This window comes from Tursiops truncatus, chromosome 14, assembly GCF_011762595.2.
Source record: "Tursiops truncatus isolate mTurTru1 chromosome 14, mTurTru1.mat.Y, whole genome shotgun sequence".
NCBI lineage: Eukaryota > Metazoa > Chordata > Mammalia > Artiodactyla > Delphinidae > Tursiops > Tursiops truncatus.
In genome coordinates this window covers 70,883,497-70,907,349 of record NC_047047.1, presented here as the reverse complement: position 1 = coordinate 70,907,349, position 23,853 = coordinate 70,883,497, and the positions used below count along the sequence as shown (strand labels likewise).

The window sequence follows — 23,853 nt, the reverse complement described above, 5'->3', positions numbered from 1 at the left end:
ATTTACTGCTCACTGGAAAGGAGAGCGAAGAGAGGGGGACTTTCTGCAGGAAGGAAAACTGGGTTGGGGTAAGTTGCTTAACCTTTCTAGGGGACTTTCCTGGAATCTTCAGTTACAGTTAAACTGTAGAGAGATGAGTGGGTGGGAAAGGGCAGCGGCCAGAGAGTTTGGAAGCCGGCTTTGTGGTCCCCGCTCTCCTGCTAATCAGCTGTGTGACCTTGAGCTTGTCACTCACTGGTCTTGCCTTTGGTTTCTTGCCCGTATCTGGACATCAAGCCATGCCAGGCTGTGGCCCAGTGCTTTGGTGCATTCGTATTGACTGCTGTGGGCTCTGACCGAACTCCTTGGGTGCTGGGTTAGTTTGCAGAATTGCCATGAGGTTGGTGAGCCGTGGTTGCATTTTTTTCAGATGGAACGTGAAGCTCTGATGTGATCAAGCCACTTGCCTGCATACTTTGGTAGAGACCAGGAAAACAGAATTAGCTTCTCATTCTATTTTCAGTTCCTAGGCTGTTTCTATATTGGCCAAGAAAAGCAGAGAACTTACAGAAATTCCTGGTAATGACTACTTTTTGCCTGGGTATGGAGAAACTTGCCTGTCTATGGTTTATTTTTAAATGGATAACTCATCATATCTGGGTAAAAAGTACTGTAATCTCCAAAGACTTTTCTTTCACATTTTTTTTTTTCTCTCTGAGAAACAGCCTCAGATCTATTCAAATAAAATAGTTTTCTACTGGGTGAGGAAGTAATGCCTCTCAAACCCACTTGGGGCTGGGAAGGGGTTTTCAGCCGCTGGCCCTGTGGCTTGGATTCGGAGGAGAGGGGTAGAAGCCATGAAAGCATCTGCCCTCAGGCCTGGAGTTTAGCAGTTGCTGGGGAGGAGGAGAGGAGGGACTAAAAGGCTGAAAGTTAAAGGCTGAAAGTGTCCTCTTGAGGGAAATTCAGGGAGATTAGCTGCAGAGGGCAGGAAGTGGTAACTGACCAGTGTCAGATAGACCCAGGACAACTACACACACGGTCAGCCCATTGGTCAACTAGCCCCCAAGGAAGATCCCTCCCCATTCATTTGTCCTCTGCGTGCTCACTTCTGTGGAGAGGTGGTAGGAAAGAAGGCCCCCACCTTCCCCGTGGCGCTCTAGGTACTGCAGGGATACCTATTCTGTGCTTCCGTTGGCAGGCTATAATAATAACGTTACAGCCACGAGTTGATATGTGCCATGGGCCATGCCAAGTGCCTTTCTTGCAATCAAACATTTAACTCTCAGAACAAACATGGATGTTCAGAAATAGCGTCCCCATTGTACAGAGGAGGAGACTGAGGCAGGGGTGGGAGTGGCATGGAGGGTCTGCCATTAAACTTAGAGATTTAGACCCAGGTCTCTAAGATTATCCATCTTCCATGCTCTTGACCACCCAGGTGTGTCAGGGACTAAGATGAAAATCCAAGGTGAAGCTCTGATTGTGCCATGGAACGAGGCTGCAAGGTTCAGACTTGGGAGAAGGGGTTCCCAAACCTCTCTGCAACTCCCTGGGGAGACCACAAACCCACCGAGTCTAAAAGCCCACCTTGTTTTACTCTGTGAAGCTGCATTTTCCCCATCACTTCTCTCTAAAGCTGTCAAGAGGCCAAGGACCGAAGAGGCATGAGATGCCGAGCAACCTTGAGCCCTGGCAGCTGAGGTATCAGCCGGACCTGCCTCGGTCCAGACCCTGACAGTGAGCAGACGCTGGATCCATGAACTTGTTTGGTAGTTGTGTCTCCTGTCCCCACGGCTGTCTCCCACCCCCTGACGTGTACAGCTGTGGGCCCCATAGAGGACCGATGTGGTAGCTAAGTGAGTGCCTGGGACACAGGTCAAAGGCTCCCCTTAAGAATCGAGGCAGGGCTTCCCTGGTGGCGCAGTGGTTGAGAGTCTGCCTGCCGATGCAGGGGACATGGGTTCGTGCCCCGGTCCGGGAAGATCCCACATGCCGTGGAGCAGCTTGGGCCCGTGAGCCATGGCCGCTGGGCCTGCGCGTCCGGAGCCTGTGGTCCGCAACGGGAGAGGCCACAACAGTGAGAGGCCCGCGTACCGCAAAAATAAAAATTAAAATTAAAAAAAATAATAAATAAATAAATAAAAAGAATCGAGGCAAACAGCCCCAGGGTCTGTCACCAGGAAAGGGACAGCCTCTGAGAAGAAGTTGGAACAGGGAAAGTGGGAGGGAAGAGGGAAGTCCTAGTCTCTCTGGGCTCTACGTGTGGGTCCAGACTTGAGGTGGGCTCTTGCCTGGCTGGGAATTCCAGTGTGCTCAATGCTAAGATGGGGGCTGCCCCATGGAGCCAGGATGGAACCTCCTGGAGACCAGCGGGGGCGCCAGCTTATCAGGCCACGTTCTACTTCCTCTTTCCACTGCTCTCACCCCCCTCCTGGCGTATTGTTCTGTTTTACTCCCCAAGACTCTAGATAAGTCTTATCCAAATGTTACAGCCTGGCCCCAGGAGTGCAGGGAGAACCAAGGGAAGAGACTTGTTCACATCTGAGTCAGAGTTTTAAGTGGGCAGCATGGTCTTGCGGGTGGAGACTCCACAGATGCCCCACCCACATGGCCACCTGGACAGCACTGAAGAGGAAGGTACTGTGGCTCTCGGCACCAGGAAGGAGAGCGACACCCATACCCACCACAATCCAGCTCCGCACATCAGCAGCTGGCCTTCCTGTCGGTGAATTAGGGATGCCGGCCCCTGTCCTGCCTCTCCTGGGGTCCACGTGGCTGTCTAATGAGGGAAAGAAAATGCAGAAACACTCCAAAGAGCCCATGGCACCAGGCAAATGTGAAGCATCATCATTAAAAGCTTAAATTTATGGGTCTGAAGGAGAAGCAACATCTGGGAAGGAATTATTACAATTTAAAGGGAGGATGCAGGCTTGTTTATAAGAGTGAAATCTGGAAGCAATGTCTGATTCTTTTTTTTTTTAACTGGTTTGTATTCCAATCATGCAGCTGTGGTGTGAATGTCCAAATGTTCGAAGCAAAATTGTAGAAAGTGAGTTGAGTCTTGGAGGCAGTTTCCTTCCTTCAGCAGAGCCTTACTGAGCATCTACTACGTGCCAGGTGCTGCATGCCCTGCCCACATCTTCCTGCCACCATGGGCGAGTGGGTGTAACAGATTTGCTGGAGCCTCTGCCCTTCTCTCCAGCCTGCAGCCTTCAGGAAATGCAAGGTCTTCCCAGTCCTGGATCCAGTGACAGGAAAGCCTCTATAAATTTGTGGGGGGCTCTGAGTGGTGGGGCTGAGTTGGTGGATTCTTAGTTAACTGAAGTGGGTCTGCCTTGCAACAAGAAAAGAGTTTGTGTCGGGGGAGCTGATTTGCAACCTTTTTTTTCTGAAACATTTCAGCCTAGGTTTCTGGCAGAGCCCTGTCGTGACAAAACTTAGGATCCAGTCAGGCCACGGGCACCCCGTCGTCCTTATCTCCCCATTCTCCTCGCCCAAGCCAGCCGAGCGGAACCAGGAGACAGGCCATTGCGAAGCCTCCTTTGGTGACACTGTGTTCTTATCTTGATATTCTCCAGGGATTCGCCCAGAGTGTCTGTACTCCAGAGAGTGCAGAAAAACTTCTGGAGAGGAGTTTTCAGGAGGAGAAGGGGTGAAGGCAGGGGGAGGAGGTCCGGGAAGTAAGAGCAGGTGTGTGTCTGATCACAGAAGTGGAGGAGAGCTGGGGCTGTCCGGGGCAGGAGGCTGGACGTGGCAGGACACCGGGAAGACTCCAGACTGGCCTGGGATCTTGCGGCCCCAGACATGAAGGGACTCTGGCCAGGGAGTGACTTGACCCATTCTGGGGTCGAGCACCACCCCTTAGTAGTAGCCAGGCTGTGAGCCAGGTGAGAGTTGGGGAGGCCTCGCCCCAGGCAGCCATAGCAGAGATTGGAGAGAACTGTTCTGAGCAGTGCCATGGGAGGCGGCAGTGCAGGGCCCGGCGATGAGGGTCCGGCAGTAGCAGCTGTGGAGGAAGGTCAGTCCCGAATGCACGCAGTCTCAGGCAGGCGGGGGTGACATGGATTGGTGGAGCAGGGAAGCTGCAAGAAAACCTCAGTGCTGTGGTTTTGACCCACCAAAGCTCCACCCTGCCCATCAGAATCCTACTCCTTAGAGTTGAATTTCTCTCACGGGAAAGAATTTCACGTCATTTTTCTCTTGGGGTGGGGGGTGATGATGAAAACAGTGTTGGGAAACATCGAGTTAACAGTAACGAAGAACCTGGGTGAGCTGCGGTCCTGCCGACAGAGGTCTGCGGTAGGGGCTGGGCCCGTCTGGGCTTCTCTGCTGTGAGAGGCTCTGCTCAGGGTCAGGGGGTCACTTGGGAGCCTGACCACCTCCGGGGCATCTGCGAGCTGCCGAGAAGTGGGCAGTGGTGGGGGGGAGGACAGCCAATCGGGTTGTAGGGTTAGTTTGGGCTCACCAGGACCTGACTGGAATGCGGACGTCCACCGACACCTGTGCTTTTATTCAGCCCAGGGTGGTGACTGCAGGGAAAACACAGAACAGTGCTAAACTCCTCACTGGTTGGGATCCCGGGAACGAGGGGGCCGAAATCCAGAACAGAGACGTGGGATGCAGGCACAAATCCAGAGCTCCCCTTCCAGCTCCCTCCCACTTTCACTTGCTATGTGCCTTTAGGTAAATCTTATTGTCCATGAGCCTCAGTTTCCTCGTCTATAAAATGGGAATACTAATTGTAAAGTATTCACAAGCTTGTTAGAAAAGGTGAATGAGAAACTGTGAACGGCTCGGCTTTGTCAACATCAGACGTTATGAAAATATTATTATTGTTCCCTCGATCAGCAGCCATGGCCTCTGAAGATCCTGTCTTTCTTTGAAGAACACGTGCCCGTGGAAAAGCTTGCCGGGTGGCGCATCCCTATCGTGGAGAATATGTAATGGATCTCATCAGTGGCCAGTTCTGGCTCCTTAATGGAAAGAAGAAGCCTGAGCGTTGTGCCGGGGGGGCTCTCGGAACCGGCTTGTGCTCCTTCTTTGCATCTTAATTCTCCCCTTTTAAAAGCAGTGCCTTCCGGGCCCCTTGGTCCATGAACTGTCGAGAACCTGATGGATAAACACTCAGAGAGAGTGTTTATTTTGGGGTTGGCAACATGCCTACAAGCTTTGGTGAACCCATGGTTGATGTTATTAATGGATGGCCTGGTTTTCTCTCTTCTTAAAAGAAAGAGAATGTGAATGAGAGTTCCCCTTGCAGGATACGTTCAGAGCAGACATCCAAGCCTGTGCCAGGGGTGCCAGAGGGCCCTGCACCTGGGCTGGCAGGAGGGTGGGTGTGGGAGCGGGTTTTCTCACTATAGTTTACAGCCTCCAGCTCCTTTGCCTTTTTTCTTCCTTCCAAGGAAGGAAGAATCCTTGTTTCCTAGCTGGCTGAGGGGTAGTGAGCTACCCGGGCGCTGGAATCATAATTGGGTAGCATGGTCAAGACCCAGGCAGGGCTGCTCTCTGATCCTGCATCAAACGGGAGACTCCCTAATTGGTTTTTCCTCTCTTACAGCAGTTTCTCTCCAAAAAATTGATACCTTTTATAGGGAAGTAAAAAAAATCCTGGGCCCTTGTTTATTATTCTCTTCGCTATCAATTTGGTTCATGTCAGGCACCATCTTTATTTGTAGATCTAGAGTTAGAATGGGTCTCAAAGATTTCTTTGAGTTTAATTCTGAGGATCTCCCGGCATTTAGGCAGTCATGTAACCCAGACAGCCTATCCACGGGTCCTGCTTTCATATGAGCCTTTATGGTGTCAAATTCAATTAGCATCTCTTAAGGGCCTTGAGAAGGTGAAGGACTTAAGACCAATTTCACAGGCGTTGACTTATTACCTACCGTATTTTTTAAACTAAAGTAAAAAAAAGTCCCTCAGCCTTTGGCTTTTTAAATTTTATTTTCCTTAAGCCTGGAAGCTGCCCTTTGATGATGAGATTAGTGGAAGAGAAAGGGTCAGTTTGACCAGAGATGTCAAAGGTCAGCTCCAGAGGTAGTACCTTCATCTCCTCTGGGGTTGGAAAACCACACCTACCTCCCTGTGATTTCCAGGGTTCTTTCCTGAGATTCATTTTCCCGGGCCATGATCTTTGGAACCTTAAGGTTTTACAGTGTTATCATGGGAATGAAATTATTACTAGAAATCAGTTTCTAGTCATTTATTTTAAAATCACTTTAAATACCATGCATCTCATTAGAGTAGAATGTGTTTCGGTTTATGGATGTAGCTTATACAGGCCTCCCAAGAAGAAAAGGTACTGAATGAAGGGTCTGTGTACACCCCCATGTGATGGGTGTTATGGGCCAGAGATTCAAATATTAAGATAATGTCTGTTCTCAGGATGCTCAGGCTCAGGATTTGAATACAAGGAGTAGAGGTTGGGTGGGAGAAAACAGAGCAAGAGGAGGAAAGAGAGGAAATTACTGAGGCATAAACTAATAGCAAATAGTAGCTGAGAACAGCTAGAAACCCCTCGAGGGAGGAGCATCTGGTTGAGGTGGGCAGAGATGTCGTGAAGGAGGTGTGACTTGCCCTGGGACTATGAGTGGATGATGGCAGTAGTGAGATGCCGATGCTGATGCTTTTGCTGAGGATAATAATTATGTACCAGTTTCTCTGATGCATTAATAACGGGAAACAAGAGTTCATAGAAATTAAATAATTTAGCCGGTGTCACAAAACTAAGGGCCGTGTTAGAATTCTAATTCGGATGTCTGATTCCAAAGTCCTGCTTCTAACCATCTCTGAGAATGTATTCATTAGGGTCTTGACAGGAAACAGACACATTCAAATGTGTAATTTGAAGAGAGTTAAACGAAAGGACTATTCACAAAGGTGGCGGAGAGAGAACTGTATGGAACCCATCACCAACCAGAGCCGCAACCTTCAGTAGAGAGTCACAGCCATCCCATGAAGACAAGCAAGGAGGCAGGAAATTGGGAATAAACACCCAGCCCCACCCCAATCCCTGGTCTCCTGCTGGTGGCTGCATTGGCTGAACGTAACTGGAAGTTGCAGGGTCTCAGAGCTGGAGTGACACCCTCTCTGCCAACTGGGTGAGCCTCCCAGGACACAGAACCGGATGGAAAGCCGACCTGGAGGAGCGAACAGAAGATACCCAGCACAGCCTGTGATGTCTCACACGTCAGCTCACATTAGGATCTTTTCATAAGCACATTAGGGAACAGTCCCAGAGAACTCAGCTTTGCATGTGGTTTATTTTTGTTCGGAACTTTGTTTCGGTTATCTCCTCTAGAAGTGGCCTGTGGAGACCACAAAGGAGGAAGGACGAGGCCATTGTCATCAGAACAGTTTAGACAGCACTGGTGGCTCACCCCCCTGCACTGCCCACCCCCCTCCTGTCTGAACTGTGCTGTATTTGTCTGGCACGACCCAGAGAGTCGAGCCATCTGGGTTGCAGAAAAGGGAAGTGGATTAACCTGACGTTGGCAACCAAGAGGTTTGTCTCAAGAGAGGGAGAGCTCTTTCTAAGGCTTGCTGGCCAGGGTCTTGGGCTCTCAATTAGTTAGTAGCCTTTACAGTGGCCTGCAAGGCCCTACGCTAACTGAATTCTCACCTCTCCAGCTTAATGTCGTATAGTCTCCCATGTCCAGCCACAACTGCGGATCCAGGAACACAACAGTCACGCTCCTCCCGGGGCATTTGCACGGGCTCTTCCCTCTGCCCTGAATGCTCTCCCCGGACACCTGCACAGCCCAGGCCCGTATCATCTTCCAGCGTGCTTGAATGCCATCCTCTTGTGAGGCTTATTACCCCGACCACCCTCTCTAAACTGCACCACAATCTCCCACAGTCATCTTCTGCTCTACGTCTTCTCTGATAAATAGTTCTGACAACCTTCTAATATATTGTACAATTTGTACTTATTTCTTAAGGTTATTGTTTGTTCTGTGTTTCCATCCACTAGAAGATGAGCTCCATGAGGGCAGGAATTTTTCTTCCTGTTTTGTTCACTTGTATTCCCAGAGCCTAGACACTGCCTGACACCTAAGGGGGATGCCCTTAATATGTATTGAATGCATGAATGGGTCATTAAATGAATGACATCCTCAAGAATCTAAAAACGGACTGACGACTGTCCCCTGGACCTCTCTCTTCACCGACACGTCATTGCCAAGGCTCTTTCCCAGAAATACATCGATCGTTTATTATCACCAGTACTGTCAGTATTTTGTGGCCAAAGAGATCGATTTAACTGTCTGCTTCACATAAGCTCGGTAGAGGAAATGTACTCACGACTTTGGTTCTGTATCAAAATTAAATGGTGACCTTGGCTTACTTTGCTTCCCCACTGAGGTTATTTCTTAATCGTAAAGGGAACACTCTATCCTTGGGAAAAATAGTATTTTTGCCGCCTTCAGCTTTAAAATGGCTCTTTGATATGGCCCGTGTGTGTCTGTCAGCAGCATCTGAAAAAGCTTGAGTTGAGAGGCTCCGAGAAAGACCCGTTGCATTGTCGGAGAGAAGCTCGTCATAAGGTGGAATTAGTTTACAATAACTTATTTACCTGTCCACATCCTTCATATCACATTAAAGCTTTCTCCCTGCTATCCGGGACTCTGGAGTGCTAAGAGGAAAAGGGAAAATCAGTGGGTAATGATACATTCAGTTTAGAAAAAGGTATCGATTCCCAGGTAACGACAGTCATGCGTTTTTTGCAGTGGAGGATGCCATTTCCTGTCGTGAAGATGGCTTTCACATATATTATATTTGAACTAGGGAACTAGGGATAGCCCTGCCTCCCCATATTCGATAGCCTCTCTCTACGAGGTAGTAAATCCATATATTTTTTTATAACCCTTCTCTCCAGGGAACCCATCCTTTGCCTCCTCAAGGTCTCTTTGTCCATTGTCTAAAAGTAATGATGTGCTTTTGTAGTTCTAGAGTTTGTGTCCTATGCTCTTTTCAGCCTTAAAGAAGACTTACATTTCTTATTTTTCCCCATCTCTGGAATTTCTTGGTTTGGATTAGATGGAAGGGAATGCCATTATTCTCTCTCTTATTGCGTGTTAATGGGTCTACCATGGGGATTAGGGCTTTCTGTGTTTGGGGGTTGGAGGGGTGAGATCTAGTGTCTGCCCCTTGGGGTTCTCTGCTGCCCACTCGGATCCCCTTATCTTGGTGTGCTGGGGCAGAGTTTGGGCATGACCTTTGTGAGATCATCCACACCGGGAAATCCAAGATAGGGACAAGCTTCCACTTAAGTTGGGGACCATCTAAGATGCTGGAATTCCAAAGAGATCTTTTTGCAAAAGGTGATACCTTTCCCCACCCCACCCCCACTCTTCTGTCTCTTTTTAGACGGCCTGGCCTCCTGGTGATGTTCACGCTGTGCTAAGTGTTGGTGGCCATCGAGGATTTTGCATCCTGGGGACGAATCCTGAGCTTGCCAGAGACGGACGGTGCAAGGTAGGTCAGCTCACCTGGAAATCATCTTCTCTACCACTGATTTCCTCGGGGAAGTAAGGTAAATGTAGCTGGTCCTCTCACCCTTTTGGTCAGTGAGATTTTTACCGTAGACATGGGATTAACTGGTAACCAGAGCCAAGCTAAGCCACCTGGGCCCCACCCTTCTGGCATCAACACACGAGCAAGGCTGTCACTCTTATTCACTCACCTGGGGCTCTGGTCCTCCAGGAGGTTGGATCTGGGGGTGGCCAGCAGCTAGGTGACTACTTAGCTTCTTAAAAACTGCAATTCTTCTTTTGTAATTTAACTTTTCTTGTTATTAAAATAGTATTATTAAATACCATGAAAATAGTATTGATGTTATTAATATTGAAACAAATAATAATATATTATTTGTTCAGTGTAAAAATATTTTAAAAGATAGCACCTAAAATTATATAAATTACTTATAATTATAATCCCGAGAAATAAGCATTTTAGTGTCCTTTTCCAGGCTATTTTCCTAAGCATATGCATAAAGTGTACACGCACACATGCACAACACAGATGAGGTCACACTGTAGGTACTAGTTGGTAATCCATTATTTTGACTTCACAATATGTTGCAGGTACCTTTTTATGACAGTAAATACAATTCTATAGCATTTTTAAAGGCTTCATATTGTATGGTTATAATAAGCCACACAGCTTACTTAACCAGCGCCTTAATAATGGGGATCTAGTGTATTTTTAATATTTCACTCTTACGAACAATACTATAACAAACATTTTTGCATATATGTCTTTGCATAGTCATTTGATTATTTCCTTGGATTAAATTTATAGAGGTCAGCCTTCAGATTTTGATTCAGGAATCTCCAAGCTAACAGGAAGACCAGGCAGCCAGGAGAGGTAGGGGGAACATGGCCTAACCTTGTGACGGCAGAGTCTGATGAAACTAATCAGCGAGCTGGGCCTGGAATGAAGGTGGGCGTTGGGGGTGTAGGTGCCGGGATTCAGGACGCTTGAAGCTGAGCTGACCTAGGCTAGCATGTCTTGATGACACTCGAGCCTTTAGAAGTCCATGGGCTGAAGCCACCTCTGCATCACTCCTAGGGCTGGTGCTGGGCGAGCTCAGATGCTGCATTCTCAGCAGGCCCATGCCCTGGGCCCTCTGACCAGGAGCCTCAGGGGCTCTGCCTGGGACCAGCCTGTAGCCAGGACTCCAGCTTCCTTCCACAGCAGGGGTCTCAGCAGCTGACCAACAAGGTTCCTGCCACGCCCTGATTGTCTGCTGGTCAGAGAGCTTTCTCTTTGGACTCAGAGACAGTGGAGTTGGGGATGCGCTGCACTCCCAGAGCCCTCGCACAATGAGAAGGGATCCTGAGTTGCAGGCAGACTGGGTTGTCAGCAGGAAGCAAGAGGAGGCTCCAGGCTGGGCCTGAATCAGCTACCGAAATAGAAGAAACATCCACGTGCACCCAGCCTGCTGCCACCCAGCAGTCCAGCAGGGGTGGCCAGTGGGGACAGATGGGCGCCTGACCTTGAGAGCTGTTAGGCTGTTGGCACACTCCTAAGGACATCACTGACTGGCTGGCCAGCTGTCCAGCTACTCATCCTGGACACTAGGGAATGCTTTGCTTCTGTGACTGTCGGGCCAGAGGAGGGGAGTTGGAAAGCTAGACAGTTAAGCTTGGATTTGGTGACCGTGGCTTTCTCAGCTCTTGGAGGGGGCAAAGGTGGAGTTAAGTGTCTGAGAAAAGATTCAGGAGATGCTCTTCACAGAAGTCAGCTTTCCAAGAATACGCCTTCAAGTTTTAGAGTGTGAGTGTGAGTGTGGCTGAGGTGAAGGGGGTAGGGCAACCCAGGGCAACGGGTTTAATGGCCTTTATTTTGGGATCTTCTATTCCCTGCCTCTGATGCAGGGTGACACATGGCTCTTGTTCATCCCAACCTTTGAGGAGCATGTATTTTAGGATCGGGAGGGACTTGAAGGTTATCTCACCAGGCATATCTGATAGGACACCCCCCTTGTGGGCCTTAAATCTCTGTGCCCACCAGACTGGTCTTCTCACTGTGAACCCATGGCAGTCTTCCCTACCTCCTGGCCAGTCCCTGGAGGAGAATCATTGATTCTCTCTGTGCTCCCTTCCACCACCCCGCCCAGCGCCTGCCGAGGCTTTCAGTAAATACTCAGCGCACACACACACCCCCAGCCTTTCCTGGCGGCACCGCCATAGCATATGGCCTGCAGCTGGGTCATACGTTTCCCTCACGTGCAGGACTCCCACAGATTCCCAAGAAGATAGGAAGCTTCCACGGCCTGCGTTGACCCCTGGTAACCAGTGGAAGAGCTGTCACTTTCCTGTGGAAATTGGGCCAGGTCACTGGGCTCCATGAATCCTGCTACAAAGCGGGATCTGCTCAGAGGCAGAGCGCGGAGGGCCGCTCTCTGCTTGTCCGTGGCCTGATGAGCAGCCTCTGTAACCAAGAGCATGGTACCGGGACCAGCCAGCAGGAGGGAAATCTGATGCCAGCACTGCAGTGTGCGACCGTGGCCAGGGTGGGGCTGAAGAGTTAAGGGGTAAAGCTGAGGACCTGGTTCGTGCAGAACTGAAGACTGAGCCAAGAATGGCATTAGCAGACACCTAGGCTCCGAGGTGGTGAAGGGCCAGTGCCCATCCCCATCGGTGCGGGGGACGCCCCTGTGCAGCCTCCCCAACCTTCATCCTGGGACTGTCGCAGTGCTGCCTATCCCGGCCCCTAGTCCCCCTGGGCGCCCTGCATCCTGGGAGGACATTACAGATGCCTCCAGAGCTAATGGGACCTGGAGCTGTGCCATCAGAGGACACCTTGTGCTGTGCCCCGGACTTCTGCACTCACAGCAGCTTCACCCGGCAAAGCCATCCCAAAGGTGCCCTTGCTGACCGCACACATCCTGTGCCTTTCTGCACTCCCTCGCTCTTCACAGCCTTGCTTCACTGGACCCCTGGCCCCTCCTCCCTCCTTCTCTTTCTGATCCCCCTTTGGCTTCCACCCTGAGGATGGACCTGTGGGCTGGCATTTTAGTGCTGCTTTCGCCAGCATATCCAAGCTGTCACCCACTTGTCCTTTGTTCTTGCTGCCTGTCCTGGCCCGCCCTGGAAACTTCTGCAGCCCCTACCTTTCCTGGGCCTCTGGGCCCTCAGATGCCTGAGGGGGCCGTGTAATCACGCCGAGGGGCTTGGGCACAGATCTTTTAGCAGAGCCTGAGCCAAACCCTCAGTGCTGCCCAGGCATCCTTCATGCATCACTTGTCCATTCCCTTTCCGGTCCTTGCAACTGTTCCCTGCCTCCCCCATTGTCCTCAAGACCTCCAGCCAACCCTGTCCTCCTCAGGATCAGCAAAAGACCTCCCTACTCGTTTCACGTAGACGTGGAGCCTCCCACCCTCGGCTCGGGTGGGCTGCATCTCTCTGTCTTTCTGGCCACTCCAGCCCCTCTTCCTGCTTCTGCCTGTAAACGAAGGTGTTTGTGCTACCGGGTTTCCCTCAGCTTTACTGTCTCTCAGTAGCCCCTCTACTCCCTCTGCTTCAGCTGTCCCCAGGGCTTGATTCTCAGGAAGCACCTCTGTCCTAAGGTCCTGACCACTCCTCCATAGTTCTGAGAATCCATTACCCACCGGTCTGATTGCATCTCAGACTTGACCTGGACAGAAGAAGCCACCTCATTGCTGTGAAGCCTTTAGGGATGCCTCAACCCTCGCCTCTCCCTAGGCTGTGAACCTCTGTCCTCTGTGTCTTGAGCCTCTCATCCTCTTTCCTGGACCATGAGCTTCTGAAGGACAGGGACCATTCTTTTTTTTTTTTTTTTTTTGTGGTATGCGGGCCTCTCACTGTTGTGGCCTCTCCCGTTGCGGAGCACAGGCTCCGGACGCGCAGGCTCAGCGGCCATGGCTCACGGGCCCAGCTGCTCCGCGGCATGTGGCATCCTCCCGGACCGGGGCACGAACCTGTGTCCCCTGCATCGGCAGGCGGACTCTCAACCACTGCGCCACCAGGGAAGCCCTGGGACCACTCTTTTATCTCCCCATCATGAGATCAGGTGATCTTATTCAGTTCAGAGGTCACAGGACTGCGGGACAGATGACCTCACAGGCAGTGTGTTAGAAGGGACGCTGGACTGAGAGACAGGCCTCTGGGCTCTCATCCCAAATCCACCACTAACGCCAGGCAAGCCCCGTACAGCTTTCTGAGCCTCCATCTCCTCTGCTTCAAATGTAGGATAACCACCCACCCACCCACCTTCCTAGCTCCCAGGAGAAGGTAGACAGGTTCAGAGGCAAAAATGACATTACCTGGGCCAGCAGTGCTCAGGCCTCAGTGAACACTGCAGTCACCTGGAGAGATTTAAAAAATACAGATGCCTGGGTTCTTACCCCAGACCTTCTAATTTCATTGTTCTCATGAGGATGGGCATCTGTGTATCTTAAAGCGTCAACCAATACTCTCAACTCAAAGGTGTTAACCAAATTCCTGGATTCTAAGCCCTGAGGATTTGGGATGGAGGTTGTGGAGATTTGGCAAAACAGAATTGCTGGCTGATGTGTAATTTATCTACTCTTTCAGCTATTCTAAAATCTGCCCCCTGGGGCTCCCCTCGTGGCGCAGTGGTTGAGAGTCCGCCTGCCGATGCAGGGGGCACGGGTTCGTGCCCCGGTCCGGGAAGATCCCACGTGCCGCGGAGCGGCTGGGCCCGTGGGCCATGGCCGCTGGGCCTGCGCGTCCGGAACCTATGCTCCGCGGCGGGAGGGGCCCCGACAGTGAGAGGCCCGCATACCGCAAAAAAAAAAAAAATCTACCCCCTGGGTCAAGGCTTCTGAAAGCTGGGTACCATGGCGATAGCAATCTGTCAACCCTGTTCATCTCGCCCCACCCCGAAATGATTTTCCATGAACGCTACAGGCTGTGAGGAGATCTTATTTTCCTATGGAGCATGTAGATACGCTCACATTTAGGACTTTGTGGCAGTCAGTGTCCATCCTGTCACTGTGACTCCTTTGCTGGGACCTGAAATCAGTGCCTCTGACTTCAGCATAGGCATCTCCTCCCGAGCCATCATCACAGTGTCTCATGTCGGATCATGTCGTAACAGATAAGCTCCTTGTTTGCCTCTTCTAAGTCTAAACAGTGGCTCTCAACCCTGGCTGCATATTAAGATCACCTAGGGAAATTTTTAAAATTCTGATATCCCGGCTACACACCAGATCAGGTAGATGAAAATCTCTATGGCTGGAACCCAGGCATTAGTATTTCTGTGACACTCCCCAGGTAATTCCCAGTAGGAGGCCAAGGTCAGGGGCACGGCCAAGCCTGGAGGCAAATCTGTGACCCACCTGTGACACACGTTTGAGACCTCCTAGGGGTGTTTTCATGGAGACAGCGTGCCCTGCACACTTGTTTGTCTCCCTCCAGCTTTTGACTTGCATTGTCTCACAGTCTCCTTTTAAGTCACCTTCAATCCTTTCTGAACTCAGTGAGGTGAAAACAGGCAGAACCAAAAGCTTCCTGCTTTTCTCTGGCTGGGCCCTGGGCAGCCAGCTCCCACCCCGTCAGGCCTCCCGGGAGAGAGGGTTGCAGACCCCCTTCCGTACCCGTAGGTGCCAGGCCAGAGCCGTCGATTCTGGCGACCCCACAGTGGGGAACTGCAGCCAGTCTGCCAAGAGCCCTCCAAGGCCCGTGAGAGAGGCTCGGTCAGTTCACAGCACCTGTGCGCTGACACGGGACTGGGGCAAAGAGGGGGCCGACAGGGTGGTCTGTCAGAGCATCACTGTGCCTGGGACGGTGGCTGTGCCACCCTCGTCTGCCCTCCCTGGCCTGTGAGACTCGGCCCCATGCTGAGCAGCGTGCTGAGACCATCAGCCTAAGGCAGGCGATGCCCCAGGGGTGGATCCCCCATTTCTGGAGTTGAGTTGTTGGAAGCAGCATATGCACAGGGAGGGCACTTCCCCTTGGCTAATGGGGGCAGGGCGCACACAGCAGTTCACTCTAGCTGCAAAACATTGTTTGGCACCTGGGCTAGAAATAGCTTATCTGCAAACCTCAGAGTTTATTTTTGTGGCCAAGTTTGATTTCCAAGTGACCTGTCTCCTTCTTTACTTTGCACCTGCCCCAGAGACCAGGGCTGATGGGAACAATTGTGGGTTTGTGCCCTACAGCAGGGCACCTGGCCCGGGGGGGGCGTGGGAGTTGACGCCCAGCCTGTGCTCTGCAAGCTTGGCTGTGCCTATGAGGGCTCAGAGGGAGGGACACCTCTTTCTAAGTTGCACAAAAATGCTGAATAGGCTGGTAGTGGCCCTGCCAGAGTCCTGCTCCAGTGACTGTGTAAGGACGCTCCCGAATTTGTGAGCTTCCGGCTCTTATTGATAGTTTCATATTTTCACAGGTCACTCAGAACTTTTAAGCTTTTATCTGCTAATCATAAATTCTCTCTCTCTCTCTTGCAACGTGACAGATAGAGCCAGAAGCATTGGGGCTGTAAGAAGAATACCCAGCACACGGTAAAACTCATTCATTCATCCACTCAAGCACTTACTGGCAACCACACTGTATATTGTTCTAGGTCCAGGATCCAGAGAGGTCAGACAAAAGCCTGTCCTCAAGGAGCTGGCAGTCCAGTGGAGAGACCAGCAAGTAAATACATTCTGACAATAAGATGCGATAAATACAACAGTAGGAATTTATACAATGTGCTATGGAAGAACTCATTCAGTCAACAAATATTTCTTAAGCACCTGCTCTATGCCAGGCTGTATTCTGGGCACGGGGGGTACAGCAGTGACCATATGAGACAAAATCCCTGACCCAGAGCACACATTTGAGGCCATGAGAGTATTCAGCAACTAGTTTGATCAAAACCACAGGATTCCAAGAAGAGGTAACTTCAAGCTGGAAATGTGTGTGTGTGTGTGTGTGTGTGTGTGTGTGTGTGTGTCAGTGCACACACGCACATAGGCAGTGTTTCAGGCAATAGAAAGAAACAGCTTGTGCAAAGGCCTGAATATATAAAGGGACAGGAGAGCCCAGAGCATAAGTGCTAAGGGAGACCTAAGAGTTGGGAGATGTGGCTGGAAAGGTAATTGGGTCTCGGCTGTGATGGGCATTGAATGCCATGCTAAGCCTCCAGAAGCCACGCTCTCAGATAATGGAAGCAGAGCTGAAGGCTCACAGAGCACTGGCCAGAGAGCACTCTCACAGCCAAGCTCCCCGTGCACTCCCTGAGCCCCAGAGACTCTTTGGCAGCCTCGTGCTCAGGGCAGCCACTGCCCCAACCTCACTTTGTTAGAACATCCAAGACTAAGACCGTAGGACTTACTTTACCTCTTCCCATGACCCAGTGCTTTCAGTTTGCAAAGTGTTTTCACATAACTTCATCTACTTGGTCATAAGGGAGACCCTAGGAGGTAGATAGAGAGGAATTATTGTTGCCATTGATTATACTGAGCAAAACAAGCTGAGGCCCAGAGAGGGCCAGTGTCTTGCCCAAGGTCACACAGCCAATCAAAGCAGAGTGGGAACTAGAGTCCTTGTCTCCTGGTTCCTAATCCAGAGCCCCTCCTGCCTCCACATCAACTGCTACTCCTTAGATTGAAGCCTAAGACCTCTGAGCGAGTGTCAGTCTGCGCCTGCCTGCCTTCCACAAACATTAGTTGAGCACCTACTGTGTGTCAAGCCCAGCATTGAATGACCATCCTCTGGGCCTCAGTGTAGTCCCACCCCCACCCAGGAAAAAAACTGGAAGAATCACATCTTCCTTCCTTCCTCCCACCCACAGTGACCCAAGAGGCCCAAAGACCACAGTCAGCCAGGCCCAGGCATCACCCACCTACACCAAGTTGAACAGCGAATGGAATTACCACTGCAGGCTGCAGACCACTCACTCACTGCATCCTCTCATCCAGGCCACTCGGAGGCACATTCATTACAGCTGCCAGTGCATGTTCTCACTCTTACTTGTAAGAGAGCTGGATGCTAAAAGGATGGGGGAGACTTAATTCTCATTCACAGAGCTATAGCTTCCCTGTGTAAGACAGATGCAGCCTAGCAACCCTCATGAGCCCTTCTTTTGATTTGTAGCAACTCATTTAGATAAAAGCATCTGGTTTGTGACGTAGCAACAACAACAAAAAATCATTAAAAGCATATTTCTGCTTTTACAAAGTGACCTAGTAACAGCACAGGAGGTAACAATTAACCTATCCCCCCTCCTCCAGGTACACAGGCAGGTGCCGAAAGTGGGAAATGAAAGTCCGGACACGGAGAGGCTCTATCCAGGGTCCCTTCTCAGATCAGTGCCATGCTCACGGATGTGCACAAGGCAGCCCCCAGCAGCCAGCCAGAGAGCCTCGCCCTCCCATTAGCACGGACAGGAGGCATCCTGCTTCTCCAACCCAGAATAAACAGTGCGATTACTTACTCAGCAGCAGTTCAGGGCTTTCTAAAATGCAATCAGAGTGCTCTGCATCTTGCACAGGTGAGCACAGAGCTGCACTACTGGCTCTGTGAATCAGATAAAGTAAATCTGACCCCATACCAGCTAGCCAAACTCACCTCCCCTGACTTCCACCCCGGCACCCGTGCATGCCCCACGCACTCACACACGGCCTCTGTTCCCCTCCAGACAGACCCTGTGCTTCTAACTGACCCTGCTTGTGTGCCTCGAACCTCTGAGCACCTGTCCTGCTAAGCCTGCATCTCCCAGGAGTGCCTCTCCCATCCCTACCCATCTCCTGGCAAAGCGCTCCCAGGCCACCCACGCTGGGAATTTTCTCTCTTCTCCTCTGATTTCCTGATACGGTTACTCTCCCCGGCACCCATTTGGTTCTTTTGGGGTCAAGTGCAGTCCTTTCACTGGCCAGTGTGCTCAAGGCTCATCCCCGGACCACTGTGAGCTCAGAGCTGAGCACATGTAACACTGTAAAGGAACTGATCATAGGAGGTCAACTCACACGGCCTCTGGCAGTGCTCCTGGGTCCCTCAGCCCCTCTGCTTCCCTTCTGTCACAGAACCCTCTCACCTGGCACCTGGCTGTTTTCTTGTCTGCCTTGGGAGACAGCTGGGAGTCCCCTGAGGGCAGGGACAGTGTCTTGGTCACTGGGTCACTCCCCACAGCCTGACACAAAGAAGGTTCTGGCACAGTTATGGAATGAGTGAGTGGCATGTGTGCCTCACTCAGAAGCATCTCATTTAACCTGTCTCACCTGCGTGTACTCAGGGTCCTGCCACGCCCATGAGAGCAGCTCACAGCTGCCCACCTCAGGGCAGTGAGGGCAATGCACTGACCCAGCCCTTCCAAGGCCACTGCCCCTGGAGCACCAGCACCCCAGGCCAGAGCTCTCCTTTCTGCTGTTCCAAGCTCAGTCCCCAGTCCAAGAGGAAGACAGGCTCCCAGACCCTGCTGGAACCCAGGGTCTCAGTATGCTCAATTTAACATTTAAAACACTTTTGGAAAAGAGGTCCCATATTCAAAGGGACCTCCCAGCATTCATTCACTCGTTCATTCATTCATTTGGGGAACATTTGTAGTAAGCAGCGTAGTGTAGTGGTCAAGGGCACAGATAATGAAACAAGACTGCCTGGGTCCTAATCCCAGCCCTGCCCCCACCAGCTGTGTGACTTCCGACACGTTATTGAACCTCCTCGTGCCTCAGTTTCTTCACCTGCAAAATAGAGATTATAAATATACCTACCTCATGGGGTGGTTGAAAGGATTAAATAGTTCATATAATACAACATCTAGAATGGTGCGTGAAACATAGCTTAATACAAGGGTTTGCTGTTATTATCCTAAGGGCTGGGACCCCAGCCGACTCATGGACGTAATTCATACTTTCTTCAGGACCAAATGCCCACCCCCTACCTCCGCCCCCTTGCCAGTCACCCTGTGGCCTTTGCTTGCTAAATACATCCAGTCACCAGGGGACCTCTGCTCCCAGGGAGGTGGCCCTCCTCAGACCACAGGGATCCCAAACAGCCGCTGGGCTGCAAACTGATTCTCCAGGGACAACGGCAGAGGGTCCTGGGGCCCCTCCGCCTCGCTTCTGGTGGGGGATCTCCCAGCACCCATCACAGAGGACTTGAGCTCCTGCTCAGCCCGCAGCTGCCCCCGGAGCCTAAACCCGAACGGCAGACAAATGCTCCTCAGAGCACTGGGGCCTGCCCCATCAAGGGCTGCCGCTGGCCGGCTTCGGGACCGGGAAGCGTGTCCCTGCTCCTCTCTGGATCTCAGTTTCTTTGTCTGTGTCCTGAGGGGGTTGGATTCGTGATTGATCCCCAGGGGCCAGTCAGGCAACGTCCCTAGGAGTGACACTCTGGATGTGGCCACATGGGGGCTTCGGGGACTCCACAGTTAGCACTGTGGCTTCAGAAGGTGCGTCAGCTTGTCCTTGGGGCATCTGTCATTAACAATCATGAGGTCGTCATCTGGTAAATAATTCATGACCCCAGAGACGGGATGAGCCGCCAATGAACAATAATCCGTTTAGAACGAGGCTCCAGGGGCCGTGCAGCCGGGGGACGCAGCGCCCTCCCCGCCTCCGGTGTCCTGCTGATGGGCCGGACCCGGGCCTGGCCTTTCTGAAGCCCTCCCTCCCCACCCCTCCCCTGGCTCAGCAGGGTTTAGTCTCTGGAATAACAAGGACGAGTATTGAGTGCTGACCAAGGGCCAAAGGCTATGCTGAACGGTTTCCATGTACTTTCTCCTGGAATCCTCCCAGCAACCCTATGGACGGACGTGGGTACTGTTATTGTCCCCCTTTACAGAGAAGTAAACTGAGGTTCCCAGAGGCTAAATAACTTACCCAGGGTCAGAGCGCGCGCGGTCTGGGACTCAGGTCCGCTCTGGCTCTGAGCCCGCCCATCCCACCCCCTCCTACTGTGAGTTTTAACCTCTCATCTCTTGTCTGGCCTTGATGTCTGTGTGACCTGTGCCCTCCCAGCTAAGCTGGGAGCCCTGGAAGCCTGTGTTCCCCCACTGGTCTCCCTCACCAAGCGGGGGGCCCAGGAGGTGTTTCATAGGGACTGCAGACCCCAGCCTCACTGGCCGGCTGACTAGTTAGTGGTATCATTAGACTCGTGAGGGGTGTTTAGAGGCCAAACCAAAGCCATTGGAGCCGGGAGGAGGAGGGCATGTCTTCATCTGAACTTCCCATCTTCTCACCGGCCTGGTACACTTCTTATCAGGAACACAGCCTTCGGGCCACGCTTCCCCATCCTGGGGGAGGAGCTCTGTGCCCAGATGGTGTGAACCCGACTGTATGGGCTGGTCTTTAGGATTGGGTGAGCGCTGCCAAGAGCTGTTCCTCTCCTGCCCATACTGTCGCCCTACCAGCAAGGCCAGCTGCTCGCCCTACATCTGCAGGACTACCTCAGAGTCCTGCCCAGGGACCCCCAGTCAGGGAGAGACCCCAAAGAAGAAGAGGTGAAATCTCTCCCACTGCCCATTCTTGGCTTCTCCTGGGTCGGGGCACACAAGGACACATCAGCACCCCCACAACCAGCGTCCCCAGGGCCTGCAGTCATGAACGGTCTTGGTGACACTTCTCAGCCCACCAGAGCCACCCTGAGTTGGGAGCTGTGAGGAACAGGGTGGAGTTGCTGGATGCTGGAAATGTCCCACATCTGGAATGTTGCACAGACCTCTGGGCCAGGCCGTGTAGTGGGGGAAGTCCCATGCGTGCTCATTTCTCAATAACGGTGGTAACCAGCCCTGGGAGAGGCCCCTTGTAGCCTTCTTACCTCTCCTACTGTGGACAGCGGGGTGGTCAGGACTGGAGGACACAAAGGCCAGGAGAAGTGGTCCCTTGCTGCGTTCCAGAACAGCTTGAATCAGACGGAAACTTCCCCTCTCCTTTGAGGAGGCTTCCCTGAGGAGACACCGCTCCTGTCCTGCCTGTCAGGCTCCCACACTGACCTACGTCCCCAGGCCCCTTCCTGTACAACTTTGCATCCAGAAGTGGGGGATCCACCCCTGGGGCATCGCCTGCCTTAGGCTGATGGTCTCAGCACGCTGCTCAGCATGGGGCCGAGTCTCACAGGCCAAGGCGGGCAGACGACGGTGGCACAGCCACCGTCCCGGGCACGGTGATGCTCTGACAGACCACCCTGTCGGTCCCCTCTTTGCCCCAGTCCCGTGTCAGCACACAGGTGCTGTGAACTGACCGAGCCTCTCTCACGGGCCTTGGAGGGCTCTCGGCAGACTGGCTGCAGTTCCCCACTGTGGGGTCGCCAGAATCGACGGCTCTGGCCTGGCACCTACGGGTAGGGAAGGGGGTCTGCAACCCTCTCTCCCGGGAGGCCTGACGGGGTGGGAGCTGGCTGCCCAGGGCCCAGCCAGAGAAAAGCAGGAAGCTTTTGGTTCTGCCTGTTTTCACCTCACTGAGTTCAGAAAGGATTGAAGGTGACTTAAAAGGAGACTGTGAGACAATGCAAGTCAAAAGCTGGAGGGAGACAAACAAGTGTGCAGGGCACGCTGTCTCCATGAAAACACCCCTAGGAGGTCTCAAACGTGTGTCACAGGTGGGTCACAGATTTGCCTCCAGGCTTGGCCGTGCCCCTGACCTTGGCCTCCTACTGGGAATTACCTGGGGATCCCGGTGACTAATGTGAGACATCTACCTCTTGCTTATCCCGAAAGGAGGGGCGCATCCCCTGTTGTTCAGGGCCTTGTTCCCTGGGGCTGGTACTTCCTCTCCCGCTGGCAGCTCCAAGCTGAGACCTGCTGCGCAGCTCCACGGGGGTCCCAGCAGCTCCCTCTTCCAGGCTGGCTCCTCCAGCCCATCAGGACGAGACTTCCCGTGCCCCGTGCCATTGCGGACGCATTGACAGAAAGCAAAACTGTCATTTAGGGAGGGGGAGGCGGAGAGCATGCATCTCCATGGGCTCTGACAGATAGCAGGTACAACCTCCGACAGCCCCCAGAAACGATGCTCTATTACGTGTGTGCTCCCATGTAATTCGTCCTTGTGTTCTCAGTGAGGGCGTGCTGCGGGGCTGCACGCGGAGGGGGACCTGCTAGGCCTGCCCCGGGCCTTCTCCTCCAGCGAGCCCTGGGGATGGCTCAGCCCTGACACTAGAGCCTCTGCCACAGGTCTCCAGGGCAGGAAATTCCATCAGCTCCCACAGTCCCCACTGAGGTGGCTCCTACAGGCTTTTCTTCTATCTGACCTAAATCTCCCTTGCTGCAATTTAAACCCATATTCCTTTGTTTTGTTTTGAATGGAAATGGAGAACAGCTAGTCCGCAGCTGCCTCCTAAAGCAGGGTGACCCGAAGCCCTTCGTACCTCCTGCCACAAGGACGCGTTCTCAGAAGCCTGCCCTGTGGAATCCCTCCCGAGAGGAGGCTCTGAGAGGACAGCTTGCACGCTGAGGCATGAGGCGAGGCTCCATCCCTGGCGGCAGGGGGCCTGGTGGGGGCAGAGCCCCTGCTTCGGGCAGAACACTGACGTGGCCCCTGAGGCTGCTGAGTGAACCAGGGGAGGAGCAGGGGAGGGGTGGGCGTGCGAATGGATCACGGTGAAAAGTGCAAGGACGGAATCTGGCCAGGGAGCTGGGGGAGCCTCCAGAAGGAGGTGACACCCACCCACCTTAAATCCCACAGGAGGGAGGGAGTCAGCCAGGAGGAAAAGGACAGGCCTTCAGACGGATCCCAGGAGGGGTCTCCTCCCCTCCAGGTCCCTGGTTTGGCTTTGAAAACATCGTTCTCTTAGTTATATTTATATTATTATATTATTTATATTAATCTCAGTTACAGTTCTATATTAAGCAGATTTTTTTTCCTGCCTGCCTCTGCTGGTGGTGAGTCTGGAGTTGCACACCCTCACACGGTCCTTCACTTTTCAGTGAGCGTACAAGTGGCAGAAGCCCCCATGGGCTAAGAGCATCCTGGAGGGGGGTCTGTTGGCCTTGTGATCTCCTAGACCTCTAGGTTTCTGTCTCGTTTTTGTGCCTTTTCACTTCTGGGAACAAATAACCCCCACTTGTTTCAGCTATTTTGTAGTCCACTGAAGACAGTTCCTAGAAGAGATGGGTTCATAGTTAAAAAAAAAAAAAATTAAATTTGATTGGAAAGCAGTAGATCGCAGCTAAGTTCTGAGTTTAAAAAGCAGGGACACTGAGTGTCCCTGACAGCACTCAGGCAGGGTGCAGTGAACACGAGAGAAGAATTTTTATTTTTCCTAGGCCAGTGGAATTAAAACCTTCCGATTCTGTCGGATAAATGGAGAGAAACTGAATCCTTTTTTCCTAAGCAGTTATCTAACGGCAATCCTGAGATGTGAGCAAGGTCATTTGACTTTTTTTTTTTTTCCGTTGCCTGGTCAAAAGCCCCCTCCAAACTACTCTGCTCAGTACAAAGGGACCAAAAAAAAAAAAAAAAAA

The 23,853-nt window shown here is 52.0% G+C and overlaps 1 protein-coding gene across 1 annotated transcript in view; it reads left to right on the top strand.

Moving 5' to 3' along the window:
• Positions 1 to 23,853, top strand: part of KLHL29 (kelch like family member 29) — a 311,704-nt gene that overhangs the window by 75,334 nt on the left and 212,517 nt on the right. The window contains exon 2 of the mRNA XM_033838957.2: positions 9,352 to 9,459. The gene's annotated coding sequence lies outside the window, so the exon portion shown is untranslated. The remainder of the gene's footprint in view (positions 1 to 9,351; positions 9,460 to 23,853) is intronic.